Here is a 10,114-nt window from a genome sequence, read left to right on the forward strand (position 1 = left end):
ACGGAGAAATGAGTACAGAAATTGTGGTATTTTTACACAATGCAATACTACTCAGCAATCTAAAAGGAGGAAATCATAAAATTTGCAGGCAAATGGTGGGATCTAGAAAAGATCATTATGAGTGAAATATCCCAGAGAAAGACAAACACGGTATATACTCACTTATATAGACCTATAAGATATGACAAACATTATGAAATCTATACACCTAAAAACGATAATCAAGAGAGCAGACATGGGGTAAGATGATCAATCCTCCTTTAGAAAGACAGACGGGATGTGCATTGAAGGTATGACAGGAGTCTACTGAGCGCATCTGAAAGACTCTAACTAGCAGTGTTTTCAAAGCAGATACAAAGACTCATGACCAAACCTTCGGCAGAGTACAGGGAATCATATGAATGAAGGGAAGTTAGTATGATGAGGAAAGGATAGGAGCTCCACAAGGACCAAATATATCTGGGCACAGGGGTCTTTTCTGAGACTGACATTCAACCAAGGACCATGTATGGATATAACCTAGAACCTCTGCTCAGATGTAGCCTGTGATAGCTCAGTAACCAATTGGTTTCCCATAGTGAGGGGAACAAGGACTATTTCTAACAGGAACTCAATGACTGGCTCTTTGACCTCCCCACCCCCCAAGGGAGGAGCAGTCCTGTTAGGCCACAGAGGAGAGCTTTGCAGCCAGTCCTGAAGATACCTGATAAAACAGGATCAGATGAATGGGGAGGAGGTCCCCCCATCAGTGGACTTGGAAAGGGGCACAGTGGAGATGAGGGAAGGAGGGTGGGATTGGGAGGGAATGAGGGAGCAGGATACAGAGTTAATAAAATGTAACTGATAAGAAAAAAAATAAAATTAAAAAAAATGTAAAGAAAAAAAGGCAACACTTTTGTCTACTTATTTCTCCACAAATATTCAACTTTTTAGCCAATGGTGACTACTTTTCTGCGATGGATATTAATTTACTTAAATTAATTTATCATGATTTATGCTTATATATTTGGTAGAAGAATAAGACTTTTTCAAATTTTGAAAATCAACTATTTGTTATTTCTTTAAATCATTTGAAATATCAATATTTTTTGTTATTTTTTGTTTGTTTGTTTTTCTGAGACAGGATTTCTCTGTGTACCCTTGGCTGTCCTGGTCTCATTGTTTAGACCAGGCTGGCCTAGAACTCACAGAGATTTGCCTTCCTCTGCCTCCCAGAGTGCTGGGATTACAGGCATGTGCCACCACCGACAAATTATTCTACAAATATTTATATGTATATTTTTTGAAAAACATCCAATGCTGAATAGAGAACATACATATATATATATATATATATATATGTATGTACATGTATATACATGTATATATACATATATACATATATATATACATGTATATACATGTATATACATATACATATACATACATGTATATATATACATATATATACAAATATATATATATACATATATATATATATTTGTATATATGAATATGACATTGACAACTTTCCCCTTCATAGATATATATGCCCCATACATTGACAAAAGTACAGACATAATTTAGTATGGAATGTGAAACTTGTGTTGTTGTTGTTTTAAACAAGGAAAAAAAACCTAGGATTCATCAATTATTCAAAATTAACTATTTCTGGAAGGGCAAAGTGTGCTCACCAGTAGGCAACACTCACATGAATGCATATGCGTAAGTGTGGGAAGAGGCCACTGTTGCAGCGAGAACAAATTTTCACCTGTAACCTTTACTTTTATTTAAGCATTACTTTTGTTATGATGACAACAGCAATTGTGCGTTAAGGACTCTGGAAAGACATTCATTGCCTCATATACTTGCTGTCTGTCTTTCATTCTAGGGGTTCCAGAATACCAGTATTGCTTATTCAAACACATTCTTCAGGCCTTTCTGTGTGAGGGCAGAACATTCCATGTACTTGACAGCCTTCAGATCCTGGGCCAGCTTTTCAGCAGTCTGTGGAGTGATAATCTTCTGTTTGTTCTTGGCAAGTTTCCTAGTAGTAGCGGGGTCATCTCTGAGATCACTTTGGGTTCTAAGAAGCGAGAAAAGTACCTTAGTACAGTGTTCAGTTATCTCAGGCAACTGCTTGTCTTTCACATTTTATTATTATTATCATTTATTACAATTTATTCAATTTGTATCCCTCTTCTCCCAATCTCACCCTCCCTCCCTCTTCTCCCTCTATGCCCCTCCCCTAGCCCATTGATAGGGAAAGATCTCATCCCCTTCTATCTGACCCTAGCCTATCAGGTCTCATCAGGACTGGTTGCATTGTCTTTCTCTGTGGCCCTGCAAGGCTGCACCCCACAGGGGGAGATGATCAAAGAGCCTGCCACTGAGTTCATGCCAGATAAAGCTCCTGATCTCCTTACTAGGGAACCCACATGGAGACCAAGTCTATGGACTATGTAGTAGTCTATGGACTACATCTGAACTGTAGTTTTAGGTCTCCTTCATGCATTGTCCTTAGTTGCAATATCAGTTTCTTCAAGGCCTCCAGGGCTCAGTAATTTTGGATCTGTTGGTCTCCTTTTGGAGCTCCTCTCCCTTCCAGGTCTTTCTATCTCCCTGTATTCTGCTAGTGAGGTAACCCAGAAGCAGAAAGACACACATAGTATATATTCATTCATAAATGGATATTAGCCATATAATATAGGATAAACATACTAAAATGTATACTCCTAAAGAATATAAACAACAAGAAAGACCCTAGGGAAGATGCTCAATCCTCATTCAGAAGGACAAACCTGATAAACAATGGAAGCAGGAGAAGACGGGGAATAGAACAGGAGCTTACCATTGATGACCTCTGTAAGACTACTGATTGAGGCATCAAAACAGAGGCTGAGACTCATAGTCTTTCACAATTTTTAACTAAGGATAAAAAAAACACTGAATATCGTATTAGAAAAACATCTGTTTGTGAATAGTTCAGTGGTCTTCGTCACAATCTTCTTTCCCTGCATTATCAGAAAGTTCAAGAGTATATGGCTCTCGACAAATCATAACTGTGACTGCATAGTTGTAAAAAATCAATACAGATTATGATGGAAATTTGTTTGTTGTGTAGGATATCAGGAGACATATTTTATCAACAATACCATTGCTGACAGCAACACAGTTAACTGTCTGTATTGTGGAAATGGTTTTGTATCTTCTTTTAATATTTCAAATTAAGTGTTTATCTCAGATTCTCTGCAGAGTGTTATCTGCATTGCTCCTGTGAAAGACAAAATTATGAACATCTCATTTCTATAAGAGATCAGTGGTTCTCAACCATTCTAATACTGTCAGCTTTGATACAGTTCCTCATGTTATGGTCACCCCTAAAAATAAAATTACTTTCATTGCTATTTCATGACTTTGTACAGTAAGCTTGGTACTCTTATACAAATGTTTTAGGGCATAGAGTTAGAGTTTTGCCAAAGTGTCACAACTCAGAGATGGAAAACTACTGATGTATGTAATAAAATGTTGAGAGAAAAAGAGCAGTATGTAGATTGATTTAGCTTTTATGTTGTCTCCCCTCAAGTCCCAATCTATTTTCCATTTTCACAGCATTGAAGTTTAAACCATTGGAGAATATTTTCCCAAGAATGAGATAGAACATCTTATAAAAACATAAGTACTTTCAGTGACTGCAGTGCAATTAACTAGCACTTAACTTAAGGGAATTAATTAGAAGTGTTTTGATGACCCTTTTTTCTCAAAGAGGATTTCCTGAAGGAACTATTTCACATATTTTTTTGAACGTATATGTAAGGTTGCTAAGAAAACTCTTTAAGTAGCATCCCTTTATTAGCAGTAGAGAATAGTAAGAAGAAAACTTCTCATCTTAATAGATAGTTTTTCCCAGTAAACTGACAGTATCTTTATGTCTGACAAATAAAATAGGTACCCAACTTTAAAGGTCATTTTTTTGTACAATAAATTGTGAGGGAAGTATTGCTTGTACTTTTAATGACTGTATATATTAAAGACTGTTAAAGTTTAAAAGTTGGGTTAATTTTATAAATTACTAAGTTTGTTCATTGTGTTTTACCTGCTTCTCAATATTGGTCCTCTACAAAAATATTTCCTTTCTATCTGATTCATATAGACAAATCTAAAATACATTCTATACTAATAGTTTAGGAATAATTCCTTAAGCTTCTAAAGTTCATAAGATGTGTCAAAATACCGGATGAGAATAATTTTTTATTATTTAAATATTTATACAAATAAACTTTACTGACAATATTAATGTTGGTGGGAAACTGTGCTAATAACATAGTGAGATTTGTAGAAGGAATTACTTGTGTATTGTATGGACACACCACATATGAAGGAAAAAAATGCCTCTACCTGAAGCAAGAAATAAAAGTTGGACATCTAGCACACAGAAAGGATTCTGGGATACAGCTGGGCATTAGATATTCAAGCAGACAAGATGCTAAGAGGACACATGCATTGTACCTGAGCCCAGATAAACAGCCACATGACAGAAAGTAAATTAATATAAATGGGTTATTATGAGTTATGAGCTAGTTAGAGAATAGTTTAGCAATATGCCCTAGATATTTTAAAATATTTAATGACTCTCATAATCATTATTAGAGGATCTTGAGGCAGAGAGAAAAACCAAATTCACAACAGAAGTATCCTATAACATTAATATCCATAATATCTATAATTCTTGCTCAAATAATAATGTACTATAGTTATTAATTGAGAATATTAAATTCTATTGGATTAATTGTATTTTAATAAAATTCCAAATACTAAATACATAAGTCTCACTTTTTGTTTTATTTCTTTTATTTCAGAACAGACTGTTTTATTAATATGGTAAATAACAACTTGTATAATAAGCAAAAACGTGTTGTAGTTCTTAGCAATTTTATAATGAGTTTTGTTTTACTTTTTCTCACTTTTTTTAACATATTCACCTTCTTCCCTCAATTCTTCTTTTTTTCATTTTTATTTTTTTATTATTAGTTACATTTTATTAACTCTGTATCCCAGCTGTATCCCACTCCCTCATTCCCTCCTAAAACCTTCCTTCCCTCCCTCATCTCCTCCCTGCCCCTTTCCAAGTCCACTGATTGGGGAGAACCTCCTCCCATTTCATCTGACCCTGTTTTATCAGGTATCTTCAGTACTGGCTGCAAAGTCCTCCTCTGTGGCCTAGCAGGACTGCTCCTCCCTTGGGGGGTGGGGAGGTCAAAGAGCCTGCCATTGAGTTCCCATCAGAAATAGTCCCTGTTCCCCTTACTATGGGAAACCAGTTGGTTACTGAGCTACCACGAGCTACTGTACCACTGTACCACTCTGCTACACCCGAGCAGAGGTTCTAGGTTATATCCATACATGGTCCATGGTGGAGTGTCAGTCTCAGAAAAGACCCCTGTACCCAGATATATTTGGTCCTTGTGGAGCTCCTATCCTTTCCATGTCATACTAACTCCCCCTTCTTTCATATGATTCCCTGCACTCTGCTGAAGGTTTGGTTATGAGTCTTAGTTTTGTTTTTTTTTCTATGTCACTAATTTTAGTTATAAAAAATGAAATTGTATTGATTTTGTATCCAGCCACTTTGATTAAGGTGTTTATCAGGTGAAGGAGTTCTGTGGTCGAATGAGTTTTGCAGTCACTCATTATACTATCATATTATCAGCAAATAGTAATACCTTGAATTCTTCCTTTCTGATTTGTATCCCATTGATCTCCTTTAGTTGTCTTATTGCTCTAGGTAGGACTTCAAGAACTATGTTGAAGAGATATGGATAGAGTGGGCAGCCTTGCATTGTCCATGACTTCAATGTGATTGATTTAAGTGTCTCTGTGTTTAGCTTGATGTTGGCAATAGGTTTGATGTATACTGCTTTTACTATGTTTATATATGTGCTTTGTATCCCTGAAAGTCTTGTATCTCTAAAGTCTTGGAGAGATCAGGCACATACCTAAACATAGTAAAGGCAATATGCACCAAGCCTATAACCAACATCAAACTAAATGGAGAGAAACTAAAATCAATCCCACTGAAATAAAAGACAAGGGAATGTTGCCCACTCTCTTTAAATCTCTCCAACATTGTACTAGAAGTCCTAGCTAGAGCAAATAAGACAACTAAGGGAGATCAAGGGGATACAAATAGGATAGGAAGAAGTCAAAGTAACAGTATTCACAGATGACATGATAGCATACATAAGTGACCAGAACTCCTACAGCTGACAAACACCTTTAGCAAAATGGATGGTTACAAAATAGCTATTTTTTTTTTTTAGTTCAAAAAATCAGAAGTCCTCCTGTATACAAAAGACAAAGGGGCTAAGAAGTAAATTAGCTAAACAACACCCTTCACCACAGACATAAATAACATAAAGTACTTTTCACGTAGCAAGTGAAAAAAACCTGTATGAAAAAAATAAAAAAATAAAAAAAACAACAAACTTCAAATCTCTGAGGAAAGAAATTGAAGAAGTTATTAGAAGATCCAAGATTTCTCTAATCCTAGGTAACTGGTTAAGTTTTCAGCAACAATTGGTTAAGTTTTCAGTTTCTCTCTTAATGAGCTGGCCTTAAGTCCAATTAGGGAATTGCTTGCTTAAGAATCTGAACGTTTTTGGAGACGTAGGCGTCTTAACCAGGTATGACTATTGGTTACTCCCCTTCTGTAGAAGCTGGGGTGCCATGAGGGAGACTTTGAGGCCAGATTCAAATCAGATCCCTCAGGTCTTACATCCAGTGTGCATGGTTTGCTCAGCAACGGAGGCTTACATCAATTTCCGGGTGGAAAACAAAAACAACAGCAAGGGCCTAAAATGTTTGGGGAGTCTTCAGGGCATTGTAAACCATAAACTGATTGGAGGTTTCTTGTGCCCAGTATTGGCTATTGTGTTAAGTAGTATATAAATTTTATGGAGCATTGTCAGGCACGGTAAGGAATTTTTACTTAAATCATATATGTATACATACACGCAAAGTCTTATATGTAGTTATTAAAATTTCATGAAAAAATATATATGATATAAATAGAATTATTTTTGTTTAGTTTTATTTTTGTACCATTATGTAGTTTATCAAACATTGTAAGTTAAAGAACATTGGTTTTTACAGTTAATTTAGTATAAGGAACCCATGCAGTTAACACTTTTTCGTAAATATAGCCTATAACTATATATAAAATGGTATATTAAAATAAGAGCTATGGCAAAGGTAAGATGAATCAGCTAGCATTAGAAATTTTTCACTAAAATAAAGCGGAAGGAATAAACCATTTCTTCACGCACTCTTCTTATGTTCGGTGCTCACCACAGAAAGCACGGCCCCTACCTCATCACATTCACTCTAAACAAATGAGTGACATATATGTGAATAGTAACTATGATGTCCCGAGGCTTAGCTTATAATATGTCTGTTTATATCCATTAAATGGAAAATTTATTTTTTGAAAATAATTGTGAAAGAATATTTTTGAGATGAAACAATTATCTGAGCAGGATCAGAAGATATACCTAAAGAAAAAGTAAGAGGCTGTTGGTTCTGTTAGCTTTGAAATTAGTTCATTGAGCCATACTTATACAATCTAAAATGTAACCTTTCCTCTTTATGTTGATTTCTTATCACTGGAGGTATCCATTTTTAGTAATTAATTGTATAGTACTTTAAAATTATTTTTGAATGTTCATTCATAATGTATCTAAATCATATTCGTTCTATTCCTCACCATTCTTCCTGTGTCTCCACACACTCAATTTTTCACACTATAAGATAAACAGTGTTGATTTTATACTTAATTTAGTATGTGAAATCTGCGTATTTAACACTATGCTTTTAGTCAATATAACCTATGCCTTCATATATGATGTTATATTAGAATAAGCTGTATAATGAAGGTGATATATGTCAGCTAGCACAGAGGTTTGCCATTCTTTCAAATCCATGACTTCTTTAAAGTTGTTCGTTTCTACTCACACACATATGCAAGGTTTTATTTGATTAGTTATTGTGTGTGCTCAGGTATGTGCATACATGTGAAGGTCAGAAGGCAATATGTGGATCACCAGGATCAAACTCAGTTTGTCAGTCTTGATGACAATTAGCTATGTGCTTGCCACACCTTGTTGCATGCTCATAATCTTTGTTTTGTAAAATACTAATGCTAAATTCCAATATTGTATCACCATATTGTAAAATCTCAGATTTTGTCTACCTTTCTGAAGATAAAGTCTCTCATTTTAAGAATGACATTCTCATCTGTTTTAACAGTATAACATAATCAGACATTGTAAAAAAATAGGATGAACTAAACAGTGTATTAAATTTCAAGCTACTGTGCAGTATAATATGATGGAAGGGCAGGTGTCAGGTTTTATGTGTACTCCCTTTCTAAGTCAAGACAGAGTGTGCCCCCAATTCAGTTACGAGAATCTAATCACGTATAGAAATAAGACATGTAACAATATCCCTGTAAGTTTCTTTTATAGTTGTCAGTTTTAACTTGATGTTCAGTAATAAATGCTATTTTAAAACAAATGCCATATGAGGAAATTTTGTAATTAAGAACAATTTTCCTTGCTTATTTTACTGGCATTATTTTTTTATGGCACTCTATTCTGAGGTTCAAAGTAGTGTCACATAATCATTAATGCTCCTAATATAAATGGTATTCTTTTCTTGGAAAGGCAATTTTAGTAGATGGAATATCACATCTAGTCAGAAATGCATACAGCAGAAAAAATCGTTAGCTGGATATTCAGAGTATTAAATTAAAACATAAAAAATTAATACTATCACTTATATATATTCTGATGATAAAATCAAATATGCTTTTAATTAGTTGTATCAAATAGCTAAAGTTTATATGAGTTGTGCAAATTATTCATTTGCCCAGAATTTTTGTTTTTGTCTCAGAAAACAATTACAATTATTATCTCTTGATTCCTCTTAGCTAACAAAATGGTGAATTACATGAACTGACAGTTCTACAAAATACCTTGAAATACTGTTACTTTATGTTTCAAATTACTTTAAATGCCTAGCTAAACTTAAATGACACATTTATGAGTGTACCTGTGTACACATATGCTTAGTGTGGGAAAAAGTGGACAAAACAACAAGAGGTATGTAGGGAAGCAAGTAGTGACACCAAAAGCACAGATAATATAAAAGTGATATTCCTATAGACAAAGTAATATGCTTTAGGTTCACAGTCCAAACAGATTTAAAGAGACTTGTGGCAAACTGAGTTAGGAAAGAAAACCTGGGATGATGTTTATCCCAGTATTTAAAAGCTTTTGTTTGGAAATTGTAGACCAGACAACATTGACAGAACATCAGCTCATAAAACATAACAAATTCTCATGTAAATGACTCATTATATTGGGATTGAAAAAGATTCTTAGGAAAGAGAAAGTCTCTGTACACAAAGAATATGAAATCAGTTTTAATGTTAGCTTCTCATTCTAGACTCTCCTAAATTAAGAAACAAATAAAAGTAACATTGCAAGTGTGAAACATGCCCAGAATAAAAGGAAGAAACAAAGCTGATGCTTCTCCTGGGGGCTACAACATAAACTGAGACCATAGTAAATTCTAACAGAAATAGCCCCATGCTTATAATAAAAATTTCAATAAGCACTAGGAAATATTCCAGGAAATATAAGCATCATGAACACAAATTAACAGACCAATTATTCCACAATATCTGCAAATTATGGGATTAGAAGACACACAGTGAGAAAATAAATATGTATAAATAATTAAAATTTTAAAGAATTTGAAAGTAGAAAAAATGGAAAACTCTGGAAGAGGAAACTCAGGGAAGCTACAATGAGTATTTGAAAATGTTATCAGTTTTAAAACATAGCAGTGAAAAACTGTGTTCTAAAATTTACAAATCTTTTCCAAAGAAAATTCAAACAAAAACTGTGTCAACATATTTTAAAAAACAATATTTTCAATTTGGGAATAATAGTGAGAATTGTATACTGAAATGTGTAAAATATATTCTGCATAGTTAAGGCAGACCTAACTTTCAGTAGCTTAACATCATCATCATCATCATCATCATCATCATCATCATCATCATCATCATCAT

The 10,114-nt window shown here is 34.3% G+C and overlaps 1 pseudogene; it reads right to left on the bottom strand.

Moving 5' to 3' along the window:
• Positions 1-1,866: 1,866 nt before the first annotated feature.
• The window catches only part of LOC129678706 (cell division control protein 42 homolog), a 31,927-nt pseudogene continuing 23,679 nt past the window's right edge, over positions 1,867-10,114 (bottom strand).

Source organism: Psammomys obesus, unplaced genomic scaffold (genome assembly GCF_907164565.1).
Source record: "Psammomys obesus unplaced genomic scaffold, mPsaObe1.curated_primary_1811, whole genome shotgun sequence".
In the NCBI taxonomy this organism is placed as follows: Eukaryota; Metazoa; Chordata; class Mammalia; order Rodentia; family Muridae; genus Psammomys; species Psammomys obesus.